The sequence below is a fragment of the Ascaphus truei genome, chromosome 14 (genome assembly GCF_040206685.1).
Source record: "Ascaphus truei isolate aAscTru1 chromosome 14, aAscTru1.hap1, whole genome shotgun sequence".
Lineage (NCBI taxonomy): Eukaryota > Metazoa > Chordata > Amphibia > Anura > Ascaphidae > Ascaphus > Ascaphus truei.
The window spans coordinates 52,940,159-52,952,398 of record NC_134496.1 but is presented as its reverse complement, the minus strand read 5'-3'; the positions used below and the strand labels follow the sequence as shown (position 1 = coordinate 52,952,398).

Below are 12,240 nucleotides of genomic sequence, written 5' to 3'. Positions count from 1 at the left end.
ATATTTGGAAAGCTGTTTGTCTGTTTGCTATGTAGCATTTGGACGCCTTGTAAGATATTGTAACCAAATTTAGCATGCGGGTTCCTGAGATCAAGGAGCGGGTTTTTGTCTATGTTTGTGTAGCGCAGTTTCCCCCGCCCTATGGGAGATACGGCGGCTACTGAGTGTGTGTGGTGCGTTACCTGTGGCTCACAGGAGGCCTGAACCTCTGCTGGGAGCCTGGGGTGTACCTGATCCGTCTGGTGACAGCGCCTCCACCTGTGCAGGATCCTACTATGTTGGATAACCCCGTCACAGGACCCAATGCAATAATACGCACACTGATCGGGATAACAGTTTACTGTATGCATATGAAAAAGGAATAACACTAGAACACCCCCACACCAAATAGGCCACACATGGCCGTAACCCCGCAGTGCCCTCCAACAGTGTCCACACCCTGATGGGATATACCCCAAAGTACTGAGGTGCCCCTGGGAACCCAACCTCCCTGGTGTCCACAAGAGTCAACCCACCCAATGTGTGCGACAGCGCTGCCCACAACTACAGTGTTATTGTTGGCGCACTTGGTGATATGATGATACCTGTAAGGTGCTCCAGCACCCGGTAGCGCCGACTGAAGACAAGGGGCCGTCCGGTTCCACACCGTCGTCGTCAGCGATGAGTCCGCCTCCACGTGGGGTGGTATTCAGCTGGAGGGTCCCATCTTAACAGTCTCTCTATACGTTGGTGGTCTGGTCCCAGACCACAGGCCACATCTGTCCCACCTTAACAGTCTCTCTATACGTTGGTGGTCTGGTCCCAGGCCACAGGCCACATCTGTCCCACCTTAACAGTCTCTCTATACGTTGGTGGTCTGGTCCCAGACCACAGGCCGCATCTGCCGCGCGGCGTCTTTTACTGTGTCCCTGACACTAATAAGGTAATCGGGCAGGGTCCCTATCTAAAGGCCAGTCCCTGTAGCAGCCACAACTTCACAGGGGCCTATGGGGGGTCTCTGGCCTAGTGTAGGGGCCACAGACACCCTGCACACACACCCTACCCTCTCCTTGTCCCAGCTCTGACTAACATGGTCTCCTCAGCATGCCAAATGTATTTATTCCCTGACAGGGGAATCCTGGTGCCCTGTTGGCTGCTGTGTGCCACCTGACTGCAGCCCATGGGGCTGCTGGGGGTTGTAGTTCCTCTGCGGAGTACTGCTATGTAATGGCCGCCCTGTCTCTGGTCACTGCACGCGCATCTCTCTAATGGCCGCCGCACCTCATCGGTCAATTGTGCATGCGCAACTGCTCTGAATATGGCGGCGCCCTGCAAAGCGAGCTGCCGGGAGCCTCCGGCGACTCGGTCGCCTCCCGGAATGCCACGCGCTCACCGCACCCGCTGGACGCACCTGCTACTCTCCCCTTGCAATGCGGAGGTAAGCAGGGGACCCAGGGGGACCATGGCCACATTTGGATACAATTGGACGCCATTTTGAATCAAGATGGTGGGCTGAACCTTTCAAAACTGCACTGACTTTAACCAAATTGGGCAGGATTGTAAGTAGCTGGAATGAATGGAGAAAATCCATGTTTTGCACATTGGTCAAGTTTTTGTTGGATGCTCCAGAGCGGTAACTGGAAACAAATGTGTATATTTTTGCACCGATAGCCTGATGGAAAAAACAAAATACAGTTTACCCAAAAGTATTAGAATAAAAATACATTTTAAAAAATTCATTAAGAAACAAAAGTATTTTGGGGTTTCTTACAATTTGCGAGAAATACCGGGTACTGTACTTTCATCTAGTATTAAATAATAAAAAAATATCCATTCTACGTTTTTCATCACGATTCAAAAATCCCGAACGTACAGGACCTATTTTGGTGACAGACGGGTTAGCAACGCGTTAGACGCCTAGCTGGAAGCGAAGATGTTAATGCGCCTCCGTGTTACAATGTATCGCCCCGCAGACACGCGGATCACTGTATGAGAAGGATCTGGGAGTGGTGTCTGTGACGCGGGGACGCGGCGGATCTCACTAAGCCTCCTACAGATTGGGAGCCACCGCTGAGACGATCACATACAAAGCATTCCTGGGGCTTTACTTGGCTTTCATTCTCCTCAGAAACTGTGCAAACGATAAGACTCTTTGCCCTTTTCAACCAGCGACCGGAGGTTAATATGGGCGATGTGTCAAAGTCTCCCAGCTGCTAAAAAACGTGCAAAATAGAGTACCAATTAGCACAAGGTCTAGCTAAGAAAAATAGCTTACGAAACCGTAACCCTACACACCTCATTATACGGGGATTATTCATTAAACTCAGATAGTGCCGATTGGAGCACTGCCGTAAGTGAACTCCACTTGAATTCAATGAAAGTTTCAGAGTGATAGTGACCCCGATCGGCACTATTGCAGTTGAATGAATAACCCTGTATGCAGGGCCCCCGACAGGGGGAGTGACCTGGGACAACTGTCCCGGGCCCGGGGCTCCGATGGGACCTGGCCATGCTGGAAGTTGGGCCTGGCCATGCTGGAAGTTGGGCCTGGCCATGCTGGAAGTTGGGCCTGGCCGTGCTGGAAGTTGGGCCTGGGCAGAGTCAGTGTTTATTGTGGGTGGGGGAATTACTGTGGGTGGGGGTATTATTGTGTGTATTGTGGGTCAGGGTATTATTGTGTGTGTATTGGGGGGGGGGGTTGTGTGTGTGTATTGTGGGTGGGAGTATTATTGTGTGTGTATTGTGAAGGGGATTGTGTGTGTGTATTGTGGGTGGGATATTATTGTGTGTATTGTGGTTGGGTGGGGGCATTATTGTGTGTGTATTGTGGGAGGGCTAATTATTGTCAGGGGCATTGTGTGGGTACTGGGGGGGGGTTGTATGTGTGTATTGTGGGTGGGAGTATTATTGTGTGTATTGTGGTTGGGTGGGGGTACTATTTTGTGTGTATTGTGGGGGAGATTGTGTGTGGGGGGGGGGGAAGAGGGGGGACGAGTGTGAGGAAGGGAAATTGAGGGAGCGGGATTGAGTGAGAGGGGGGCCATTGAGTGATATCGGAGTGGAGAGTGTGAGGAGAGAGGGGGTGAGTGAGAAAGGAGAGTGAGAAAGCGTGATAGAGGAGAAGGTGGGGGAGAGTGAGGGAGGTAGAGGAGAAGGTGGGGGAGAGTGAGGGAGGTAGAGCGAGTGAGGAAGAGGAGAGAGGGGGTGAGTGAGAGAGGAGAGTGAGAAAGCGTGATAGAGGGGAAGTTAGGGCAGAGTGTGGGAGGTAGAGTGAGTGAGGAAGAGACGGGGCAAGAGTGATACACAGGGGGGAGCAATACATAGGGAGAGGGGGTAAATAGAGGGGGTAAGAGCGAGGTGTGAAGGGGGTGGGGGGCTTGGAAGGCTGTCAACAGGGGTGGGGGCGCTAGTGAAGACTCCAGGAAAGCTGCCGGCCCCTGCCCAAATGAGTCCCGACTCCTCCTTCACTCCTTCTGTTGTCGTTCACCACGTGTGGGTGAATAGAGACAGAATTCTGCCATACGTTGGTGCTGAGACACAGGGCGGAAATGTCTCATTCATTTCAAATGCTCATTTAAAAACCTTCCAGGAGGTTTTACAGAATCTTTCTGTATCTTTTATCTTTGTGGAAACACCATGTCAATGGAGGACAATAATTACTGATACGATAATACAACGCGCGGGATTTCTGGTGAAAAGAAAAGTTTAGTCATTTTTCAGAACACGGCACTGACATGAAAAATGAAACAAGTGGTAATGTAACTGTAAAGGTGCTTAAATCCTTGTTATGTATATCTGTATGTATATCTTTATATAGCGCCATTTATGTACACAGTGCGTCTCAGCAGTAATACACGTGACCTAATAATATAACACAATGGGAATAAGCACGAGACATAAAAGTAACATTAGGAAAAAGGAGTCCCTGCCCCGAAGAACTTACAATCTAAGTGGTTCGTAGAAAGAACGTACAGAGCCAGTAGGAGGGAGTTCTGGTAAGTGCGTCTGCATGGGGCCAAGGTCGTTGTTTGGGGTGTATAGTATCAGCCCATATAGTATTTTTAGAGCATCCAATGCCACTGATAAGTAAGGTATAAAATAAGGTTTGCTATGTGTATCTGCCTGTTTAAATGATGCACAGTAACACTATTGTTTTTATCACTTGTTACCATGTAACTTCCCCCAATGCGGAAAAGACAATGCAGCTGATTTACAAACGTGTCATCGTACCCAGTGTGTGAGAGATTCCCTGCACTGAAGAGCACACAATCACAATAAAAAAAACCACAATAAAATAAAAACACACACAAAAAAATAAATAAAGAATGTTTCCTTCCGCGGAACAAAGAAAAACAAAGAGCAGTAACGGGCAGAGGAAGCGGGTTAAATACTGATTCTCCTGGAAAATCTAACTGTGACACCACAAAGCTGCACACAACACACCACAAAGCTGCACACAACACACCACAAAGCTGCACACAACACACCACAAAGCTGTGAGCGCTAATTACAGTCACAGCCAAGAGCAACTGATATTCCATGAGGGGTAGGGGGGTGTCAGGCTGCGTGTCGATGGGGTGTCAGGCTGCGTGTCGGGCTGCGTGTCGGGGGGGTGTCAGGCTGCGTGTCGGGCTGCGTGTCGGGGGGGTGTCAGGCTGCGTGTCGGGGGTGTCAGGCTGCGTGTCGGGGGGTGTCAGGCTGCATGTCGGGGGGTGTCAAGGCTTCGTGTCGGGGGTGTGAGGCTGCGTGTCGGGGGGTGTCAGGCTGCGTGTCGGGGGGTGTCAGGCTGCGTGTCGGGGGGTGTCAGGCTGCGTGTCGGGGGGTGTCAGGCTGCGTGTCGGGGGGTGTCAGGCTGCATGTCGGGGGGTGTCAGGCTGCGTGTCGGGGGGTGTCAGGCTGCGTGTCGGGGGGTGTCAGGCTGCGTGTCGGGGGGTGTTAGGCTGCGTGTCGGGGGGTGTCAGGCTGCATGTCGGGGGGTGTCAGGCTGCGTGTCGGGGGGTGTCAGGCTGCGTGTCGGGCTGCGTGTCGGGGGGGTGTCAGGCTGCGTGTCGGGCTGCGTGTCGGGGTGGTGTCAGGCTGCGTGTCGGGGGGGTGTCAGGCTGCGTGTCGGGGGTGTCAGGCTGCGTGTCGGGGGGTGTCAGGCTGCATGTCGGGGGGTGTCAAGGCTTCGTGTCGGGGGTGTGAGGCTGCGTGTCGGGGGGTGTCAGGCTGCGTGTCGGGGGGTGTCAGGCTGCGTGTCGGGGGGTGTCAGGCTGCGTGTCGGGGGGTGTCAGGCTGCGTGTCGGGGGGTGTCAGGCTGCATGTCGGGGGGTGTCAGGCTGCGTGTCGGGGGGTGTCAGGCTGCGTGTCGGGGGGTGTCAGGCTGCGTGTCGGGGGGTGTCAGGCTGTGTGTCGGGGGGTGTCAGGCTGTGTGTCGGGGGGTGTCAGGCTGTGTGTCGGGGGGTGTCAGGCTGCGTGTCTGGGGGTGTCAGGCTGCGTGTCGGGGGGTGTCAGGCTGCGTGTTGGGGGGTGTGAGGCTGCGTGTTGGGGGGTGTCAGGCTGCGTGTCGGGGGGTGTCAGGCTGTGTGTCGGGGGGTGTCAGGCTGCATGTTGGGGGGTGTCAGGCTGCGTGTCGGGGGGTGTCAGGCTGCGTGTCGGGGGGTGTCAGGCTGCGTGTCCGGCTACGTGTCGGGGGGTATTGGGGTGTCAGGCTATGTATCGGGGTATCGGGGTGTCAGGCTGCGTGTCAGAGAGTATCGGGGTGTCATGCTGCATGTCGGGGGGTATCAAAGTGTCAAGTTTGTGTGGGGGGGCTATCGGGGTGTCAGGCTGCGTGTTGGGGGGTATCGGGGTGTCAGGCTGAGTGTTGGGGGTATCGGGGTGTCAGGCTGCGTGTCGGGGGATATCGGGGTGTCATGCTGCATGTTAGAGGTATCGGGCTGCATGTCGGGGAGTATCGGGGTGTCAGGCTGTGTGTCGGGGTGCTTGCAGGTAGAAACTGCCATTTCATTATCGTAACACAAAATACCAGCTTGAAATGACAAACAGCGAGGCAGGAAGTGGATATAGTAAGCAAATATTCCCCTCTCAGAAAGTTCAAAGCCAGAGAGGCTGCAGCACATTGCGATGCAAGGAAATAGTTCTTTTCGTGCAGTTATTTCCCTTTTGGTGTCCTGGTTTTTATATTTGTCTGTGAAATCACCCAGTAATTTTCTAGTTTGGAGAAGTTGATTGAAATATTTTTGGGGGGCGGCGGGGGGGCTGGGACTCTTTCATGACGTAGTAAAAACGTTTGAGAAGGAATTCCTGCAGTTTTGGTATAGTCGCATGCTGCTTTCCTTACAAAATCTGTGCGGATTGTATAATCCGGCATTTCTTCCAATGGCTCTCAACCTTTCCTTTCCCAAGATACTGTATCAAACACGCGCGTGTGCGCAGAAAATACTAGAAATAGGAACTGACAATCACTGCCGCCTGCCCCTAACAACATAACATGTCATGGGAGATAGGTATTTAATTTCAGTGTTTAACCAGATTTATAGGAAATGTAATAAACATCATTTTGATAAACTAATTATTTATATAATAATAATTATTATTATAGGCATCATATGAAAAGGGTTCCTTGTGGGGAAATAGGATTTCAGCACCGTTTAGCGCATCAGGTCCCTTTGGGGTTAATACCAGATAATGTCCGCGTAGGATCACTAATATCACAAATATCACTAATTGAAGAACATTTAAAGACTGAGTGCTAGCACACACACCATCCAGAGACCTGCACACACTCACAATCCAGAGACCTGCACACACTCACAATCCAGAGACCTGCACACACACACCATCCAGAGACCTGCACACACACCATCCAGAGACCTGCACACACTCACAATCCAGAGACCTGCACACACACACCATCCAGAGACCTGCACACACACCATCCAGAGACCTGCACACACTCACAATCCAGAGACCTGCACACACTCACAATCCAGAGACCTGCACACACACACCATCCAGAGACCTGCACACACACCATCCAGAGACCTGCACACACTCACAATCCAGAGACCTGCACACACACACCATCCAGAGACCTGCACACACACACCATCCAGAGACCTGCACACACACCATCCAGAGACCTGCACACACTCACAATCCAGAGACCTGCACACACTCACAATCCAGAGACCTGCACACACACACCATCCAGAGACCTGCACACACACCATCCAGAGACCTGCACACACTCACAATCCAGAGACCTGCACACACTCACAATCCAGAGACCTGCACACACACACCATCCAGAGACCTGCACACACACCATCCAGAGACCTGCACACACTCACAATCCAGAGACCTGCACACACTCACCATCCAGAGACCTGCACACACTCACCATCCAGAGACCTGCACACACTCACAATCCAGAGACCTGCACACACTCACCATCCAGAGACCTGCACACACTCACAATCCAGAGACCTGCACACACTCACAATCCAGAGACCTGCACACACACACCATCCAGAGACCTGCACACACACCATCCAGAGACCAGAAGATGAAATACACTGCATGAACAGAATGTGAGCTTGCCTTCCCATGGCTCAGACTGTGTCCTAACCAGGGAACCTGTCTACCTGTCATTTTACTGACCCCTGAGTGGAACATTTTACAAATTAACAAAAAACATATTTGTTTAAAGCCCACAAACCTCACAGATTCTCCTTTCATTTCCTGCATTTTTATAAAGCAGTTTAATATATATATATATATATATATTCTTCTACTTGAAAAAAATCCCCTTATTCCAGTTGAAGTCCCTGGTAGAGAAGAGACGCACTTTCTACCAAACCCCCCAGACAATATTGTCTATATGTTGATATACAGTATAATATCAGTGAATTACCCAGAAAGGAGAGCCCTGAAGGAATTTACAATAAGTCAAGGCAGCAAACAAACATGTTCATTTGAGCCGACAAAACAGGAAAAGTATATGTTCAGTGATCTGCCGCCCACTCAGATTATCAGCTGCCTTCTCAAAAACACTGATATCTGTGGCAATCAGTGGACAAACTGTGCTTGTGGCAAGCAGGCTCCAACATACGCTCACTGCGGTGCATTGCACTCCTGCAAACAACTGGTAGTTGGCATGTATATAAATTCAGACATAATTACAACAGGCATGAAATTATTAACATCATATTATGTGTGGGGGTATAACACAGTAATCTATTGACTGACATATACAGTACAGTATATTATTATATATTATTTATATTTACATACATACACACTCTTGCATCACTAACATTCAGGGACTACAGTATTTAACACCTCAAGTCATAAATCGCATACTACACAAAAGGAGGAGGGATATGTTTCAGTCACAGATACATTCCAGGATGCACTGTTTTTAAGTAAAAACCTTGCTTGCTTTATCCATTGTAACAGCGCCGGAAGAGATCAGTGTATCTCGAAAGCTCGCACAAATAAAGGCAAATTGTTAGCCACAGAACGGTATCGTCTATTCGTTTTTTTATATATATATATATATATATATATATATATATATATATATATATATATATAGAGAGAGAGAGAGAGAGAGAGAGAGATGTAGCCAGGTCCCCTGAGGTATTACCTTCTCTCCTGTATATGCGAGCTGAGTAGCACTAAGGGTTGCGGCCGGTATCGCGTTGTGGTGGTTCCGCCGGTTCGCGGAGCAGGGCACCGCCATTGTTAGGGGCGTTGCGCATGCGCGAGAAGCAGGAGCACTCCAGGACTACAGGGAGCTCGCGTCTGCGCAGTTAAGGTCCAGAAAGCCCGCGAAGGACTAGCCAATAGGGAAGGAGGATCTCTGTTGGCATCCGGAGATATATTCCGCGCACAGGAACTACGTAGGAGTCGGGGACTGGAACAGCAAGGGATAAGAGGTAGGGTGCTGGAGTCCGTGACTCCAAGCACTAGGCCAGTACTCCCCCTAGGCCCCAGACAGCCCTGAGCCACGCTAGTGGAGTGTGATAGGGACCGGCCCTAGGTTAGGGACCTGCCCCCTTTAGCTATAAGCTAGTAAGGAATCCAGCGGACGCTGCGTTTTCCACCGATAGGTTTGGGCCTATGCTGGGTCCTAACGGGACCAATAGACTATAAGTGCGGAGGCTCCGTGCGGAGTGACTACAGCCGGTGGACATCCCCCGGGTTGCCATTAAGTACAGACGACGGAAGAAGCGGTGATATTATCCACGCTGGAATTCACCTCACCATTGGAGGACATCCAGCGATTCCCTTTGCGGTATAGCAGCACCCGCGGCTGGAGCCCGGGCAGGTAACACCACAACACACGTGCACCAACCAGGCCTACCATTGACATAGTGGCTGCGCAATCACACACAAACACATATACGCTGGTCTACGTATTGGGAGCGTAAGACGTTGGGTGGGACTCACTGGACTTGAGGGTGGGATTATTGTGTTGAGACGGTAGCGTCCGCCGAGACGCATAAAGTGTGGACACCCGCTGTGGTGTCCGTTATAGCTAACCTTTGGAGGAAACGCTGAGTTGGGTTACCTTTAGAGAGGGACCCCTGTTATTACCTGTTTGATTTCTATGCTTAGTGATCAGTAAAGAAGTATTCGTTCTTATATGTTATTGTATGTGTTTATTGATTGTCCTGCAAGGAACCACTCCCCCTCTGGTGGGAGCCATCGCAGGTGGAGGCGCTGCACCCATAGTATAATTACCCCAGGTTCCCCGTGGCGGAAGCTCAGCCCTCCTGTGAGCCAACAGGTTATGCACCACACTGAGTAACGATATATGTTCCTGCACCCACACAGTATAAATCTGCGATGGGGGGGGGGGGGGAAACCCGTTACATATATATATATATATATATATATATATACACACACACACACACACACACACACACACACAGATACACAAAATTCATGTACATCTTTATACAGTGCCCATAATGTATTCCGCGCTATATTAAAGAGACAGATCAGTACATGTAATTATAATATAATAAGTGCAAGAAACAAAATCAGACAATAGGAAAGGAAATCCCTGCCCCGGAGAGCTTACAATCTAAGTGGTATGATGGGAGAGGCACAGAGACAGCAGGTGAGGGAATAAGTGCAGTAGATGGCAGTGCTTGGGCACAGGGGTTGGTAGGAGTGACGGTGGGTGTGGGACAGTAGATGGCAGTGCGTGGGCACAGGGGTTGGTAGGAGTGACGGTGGGTGTGGGACAGTAGATGGCAGTGCGTGGGCACAGGGGTTGGTAGGAGTGACGGTGGGTGTGGGACAGTAGATGGCAGTGCGTGGGCACAGGGGTTGGTAGGAGTGACGGTAGGTGTGGGACAGTAGATGGCAGTGCGTGGGCACAGGGGTTGGTAGGAGTGACGGTGGGTGTGGGACAGTAGATGGCAGTGCGTGGGCACAGGGGTTGGTAGGAGTGACGGTGGGTGTGGGACAGTAGATGGCAGTGCTTGGGCACAGGGGTTGGTAGGAGTGACGGTGGGTGTGGGACAGTAGATGGCAGTGCTTGGGCACAGGGGTTGGTAGGAGTGACGGTGGGTGTGGGACAGTAGATGGCAGTGCGTGGGCACAGGGGTTGGTAGGAGTGACGGGGGGTGTGGGACAGTGCAGGATATTGGGATGCTTCTTTCAGATGGTGTAGAAGGTGCTTGGCGTATATATTGAGTGTGAGTGAGTCCCACAGGTAAGGGGCAGTGAGGGAAAAGGTTTAAGGCGAGAGAGAGCAGAAGAGGTGAAACGGAGACAGTTATGGGTAGAGCGACAGATAGAGATTATATATATATATATATATATAAGCTGTCTGTGGGTGGGTTTTCTGGGTATGCACCTTAACCCTGGCTGTGCTCAAAGCTGTGACCATGCAGCAAGCTTAAGCCTATAGGGAACCATGTTAAAAATGGTTTTTGAAGCAAAAAGTGGCACTGTGTGATCATTTGCATGTCATTTCCCAGAATCCCTTGCTGCAGTGGAAGTGCTGTGTACTGGGTGATAATGGTGAAAGGCGGAGTTGCAGACCTGCCTAAGGCTAAGGCCCCGCTCCCTCCGTCAGCGCTCCCCCACTGCAGACAGGCGGGGCGCTGACATACACAGACCGCGATATGCGGTCTGTAGGGAGACGGAGCGGGAGGTGGGCGGGAGTGGGAGGCTTGAGCGGGAGGGGCGGCGTGGCTTGAGCGGAGGGACCCGCTACTCTCCCCCCCCCCCCCTCCACGGGCTCGGGCTGGAGCTGCTGATGGAAGTAATCACAAGCAACACACACACACTCATACACACACGCAGGCACTCATACACACACGCAGGCACTCATACACACACGCAGGCACTCATACACACATGCAGGCACTCATACACACATGCAGGCACTCTCTCACACACAAACACACGCACGCACGCAGGCAGGCACTCATACACATACACACACACACACAGACAGAGGCAGGCACTCAGGCACACACATACACAAACACAGGTAGGCACTCAGACACACACAGACACGCACTCACGCAGTTTTCCCTCCACACTCCTCCCCGCTCCCCGAAGCCTCCCCTCCTCATTGGCTCACAGCCACACCACGTGACGCGTCGAAGCTAGGGATTACAATTCTCTTGTATCCGCTAGCGGCTGACGCGTCACAGCGTGTAGTAAGCTGTGCAGCCAGGGGGGACCGGGACCGGCTCGGGAGGATTCCCCTGCTGGTGGGGAAAGCCCGTGCAGCCGCCCGCGCCGCCGGGCGCAGCGGGACCCAGCCCTAAGACATGTAGATGAGCATACAGTTGTATTTACATTTGCATATATATATATATATATATATATTGTTGGAGAATTTACTGGATCGGGAACCAGCAAACCAGCAAACAAGCTTTATTTTCAGCCCCACTAACCCCCTAATTCCCAAAGATATTTGTCCGTAAAAGTATCCGGAAAGTGCCGGAACTTCTTAAATCCCACACGTCACTGGAGATTTAAACCACCATTTTGTTTTTGCCTGAACAGGGCGGCAACGCGCTAACTTCAGTATCTCAGGACCCCCGTGTTCCCACCCTTGTAAATAAAAATCATACAGTGGGGATTACTTTTGTTGTTTTTATTTAAATGAATGTTTCTTTGATTAGGGTTCTGTGACCTTTTTACTTCCCCCGACCCTATAATAACATCACTGAATGTATAAATATATGAGCACACCCTACTGCCAAGGTGAGCGCTATCATTAATTGCTATCATTAGGCG

General features: G+C 51.2%; 1 protein-coding gene across 5 annotated transcripts in view; it reads right to left on the bottom strand.

Annotated features, from left to right (window-relative positions):
• LOC142466172 (programmed cell death protein 1-like) overlaps positions 1-12,240 on the bottom strand; it is a 43,681-nt gene that overhangs the window by 18,583 nt on the left and 12,858 nt on the right. Inside the window, exons 2-3 of one of the 5 annotated variants that reach the window (XM_075571016.1) lie at positions 2,067-2,192; positions 585-1,651 (exon numbers count right to left, since the gene is read on the bottom strand). The exons of 3 other annotated variants lie outside the window; for them this stretch is intronic. The gene's annotated coding sequence lies outside the window, so the exon portion shown is untranslated. The remainder of the gene's footprint in view (positions 1-584; positions 1,652-2,066; positions 2,193-12,240) is intronic. One more of the 5 variants, XM_075571015.1, reaches the window with a different exon arrangement.